We start from the raw sequence: 4016 nt of genomic DNA, 5'->3' as shown, positions 1-4016 counted from the left end.
TTGATGATTGGGAACTTGTTTATTCATCCAAGGTTAAGTTCCGGTTTTACTGTGATGAAAAGAGGTTGTTTTAACTTAATAGAATTCCTGATATACTGCTCGGTCACAGGAGCATGTTTGGAAATCTACCTATATAAGTACGAAGTTTAGCCGCTTCAAGAAGCTATTAAGGTTGTAGCTTTGATGTACTTATGAATAGATATGGACACATGGCTTATAGTGTCAAGTAAATATGTATTTAAGTAATTAATCTTGTGTGTGTAACATCTTCAAGTTTCCAATATGTGTCGCTTTTGGTTCAAACGTTTTACGATACCAAATGGATACGGATTCTTGAATTGTATGTTGTACTAAGTGGGAGTTCAAGTCTATGTACACTTTCATTTATGCATGAGATTGTTTTGTGATGATGATGTTATTTTTGCAATGAGTCTAGATTTATTCTCTAAATGGGGGAGGATTGTTGAATAATTTAGAGAATGGTGGACATAATTCTTGTTGTTTAAATTAAATTACATAGGTTAAGGTGTTGTAATTTAATTTTAAACAAATATTAGAAGCATGAACTTGGTTTAAAGGGAAGAACGAACAAAAGAATAATGGTGAAGGAATTACAGCTCTCGGTTTAGAGAAGTTGAAATTGCAGCCCCTCTCACTGCCTGGTCAGCCGCCGGTTAGGGTGGTGCTCGCCCTACCGGGAGCGAGAAGAAGACGAAACTTGTGTTCTGGAATTTCACTACAAGAAAATAACCTTTTCGTAGCGATTATTTTAACCTTTAGTATCGATTGTAATTGCAACAAAAAGCTTTCCCAACGAATGGTCATTCGATACAATATCCCCCGTTGCCTTAGCCTTTAGTAGTGGTTTTCAATATCGCTGGGGTTGGCCTCAATAATCGATACGAAAAACTACATCTAATCGTGGTGATTATTGTAGCGATTACAATCGCTATAAATGTTCAACTCATTTTCTTCAAAAAAATAAAAACATGCGTATGATCTTTACAAGATTCGAACATGCAACCTCAAACTCTTATATTAAATGTTTCACCAATAAACTATGACATATTTTATGTATTCTTTGTCAAACAATATTTATATATCTAGTGTTGAAAAGGCTTTTCGTATCGATTTTTAGGATTTAGTGGCGATTGTAAATGATACGATTTCTCAAAATTATATAAATGTGTAAAAATAGTGTGGATATGTATTATTATGCTTTCCGTATCGATTTTATATGGGAAAACCATGGCGATTGTAAAAATGTTACGACATCCTTAATTATTTCACAAACATACTTGCATATTGTAGCGAATGAACAATCGCTACGAAATAATCGCTACGAAAAGTGATTTTCCTTGTAGTGTTTGGGTAGCCGCCCGATCGGGTCTCCACCGCCCGATCGGGCGCGAGGGGACTTGATGTCTGATGTTTCAGTTGGCCCGATCGGGCGGTGGCAGGCCCGATCGGGCGCGAGTCAATTCAGTTTGTGGCTGACGTTTTTCTTCCATTATGCTTTTGTTATTTGTCAGTTGTTTTCGTGACTTTTGGCTGATAAAAGTGCTTCTGTATATATATGTCAAAGACATATGAAGAAAGGGGACTTTAAGGAGAAAAATGGGTGGTTCATTATTTTTCTTTTTAGAACTTGAAAAAAATATGCGGTTTATTTTCTTTGAAATATTTTGCAAACTCTATATTTATCATCATCACAAATCACATACACTTATCTACATTGAATTGTAATCATCCTACTTGTGATTGCAATTGTTCTTCGTTGTATCTCCTAAGTAAATTTCCGTGAAACCCGGTTATAGTATAGGGTCGGAATTATACTTTTGGGAAAGTGATTCCGTTCACGCCTCGAAGATTTTACCGGTTTATTTTGTTTGCTATCTTTGTGACCCTTGTTAAAACACAAAATCCCCAACATTTATGAGCGAAAATATTTACTTTTACATGGGGAACTAAGGGTCTGTTCTCATTGACTGAACTCAGCTGAATTGAACTGAACTGAACTGAACTGAACTGAACTGAACTAAACTAAACTGAACTGAACTGAACTGAACTGAGCTAAACTGAACCGAACTGAACTGAAATGAATATTTTATAAAAGAAGGAAATTAGGAGCTGAACGAATATTTTATAAGAGAAGGAAATTAGGAGTTGAACTGAACTGAACTGAACTGAACTGAACTGAGTTGAACTGAACTGAACTAAACTGAGTTGAACTGAACTCAACTGAATTGAACTGAACTAAATTTCAACGTAAGAGAACAGGCCCTAAGAGGTGGTTTTAGGCGGTATCCTTAATCCGTTCATATTACACATACGGTGCGTATTACAACACTCCTCCTTGAACGGATTTCTATAGGATGACTCTGATCTAGAATTTATGTAAAAACAAATATTACCGCTATTGTACCTATATGTTTGTCTACCTCATTAAAACCTTGCTAACAATATTACAAATAGGCCGATTTTCAACAGATTGTTATTGACGGACATGTATTTTCGTCGGAAAAATTGGAAATTCCAACGAATTTTTATTCCGTCGGATATTTCCGATGAAATTTAACAATTTCGAAAATCCGTCGGAATATATGGGCTTTCCGGCGGAATATTTTGTCGGAAATTTAAATTCCATCAAAAATTTCCAACGGAATATTCCGTCGATATATAATTGTTTAAAAAAAAAACCAAACAAATAAACCATTTACTTGTTAAACCCTAAACCGCATCCCTCCCCCTTCATTTCATCTCTTCTTTTTTTCTCTCCATCTCATTTCTCTTTCTCCTTCTCTTTTTCTCCCTTCTCTTCTCTTTCCTCTGTCTTCTTTTCCTCTCTTCCTCCGTTCTTATTGTTTCTCTCTCCTCCTTTTTCTCTTCCTTTCTCCTCCTCAACCATAATGATCATCTTCCTTTCTCCTCCTCCTTCTCTTCCTTTCTCCTCCTCAAAATGGATCATCTTTGATGTTTAGAGCACAAACAACCATTGGTGAATTCAATGGGTATTCTTTGTCCATATAGAACCTTTTTAATACTTCTCGGCATAATTGGAATGATGAATTAAGATACCATCTCTTAGAAGTTCAATTTGTAATCCGAGACAAAATTTTGTTCTTCCAAGGTCTTTCATCATAAATTTAGCTGTTTAGGGTAAAAATACCCCATGTACGTGGGCCAATCCCGTAGCGACACGTGGCCCACTTAAAGGGCGACACGTGTCACTATGGGAAGATGACGCGTGTCTAAGGCTCAAAAGAGCACCTGAAATCAACATTATAAAGGGCCTTCTTACATCATGGCCCAAATCTCGAGAGATATTCATGAAAGCCGCAAAACGGCGCCCCCGTATTACACGTGGCACCTCCTGATTGCGCAGCCAATCATGTCATAGAAATTTAGGGTACAAACCCTAGAGGGGCACAAACTCCCACCCCTATAAATACCCCAATCATTTATGATGGGAGGGGTGGATTACGACATTACATAAAAAGAGCATTAAATAGCTACAACTTCTCTCTACTTTATCTCTCTAGCCTTTTCCGTTCAGATCTCTAACTTGATTGTCAGAGGTGAATATTCCGGTAAAGGAATATTCATTTATTTTGCAGGTGTCCGAGTCTCATTGCCTGTAGAGCGCGACCAGTATCCGAGGAAATCCAAAAAATACTCGAAACATTTGGCGTCGTCTATGATATTCATCCGTTATGGCAATATATGGTCAGACACCTAATGTCGGCCTTGGTCCAGGCGAGGACAATCATATAGAGGACCTAGTCCCTACAATTCATTCCAGCAATCCATTGACCGCCTCATTTTAAGAGGCCGACAATCCTCCTATTACTGCTACTTCCTTGCAGACCGCACTGAACAAACTTCGAAAGGAGTTTGAGAGCAACCGAGCTTCTACCTCTAGGCAGCCGCCCAGAAAAGAGGGAGAAAGAGCTCTAATGAAAACTCATAATAGAGCAACCAATGCAACAAATGCTAGGAATACCCCATTTTGCCGG

The sequence above is a fragment of the Chenopodium album genome, chromosome 9, assembly GCF_948465745.1.
Source record: "Chenopodium album chromosome 9, dcCheAlbu1.1, whole genome shotgun sequence".
NCBI classification, from domain to species: domain Eukaryota; kingdom Viridiplantae; phylum Streptophyta; class Magnoliopsida; order Caryophyllales; family Amaranthaceae; genus Chenopodium; species Chenopodium album.
This window is presented reverse-complemented; position numbering follows the sequence as displayed.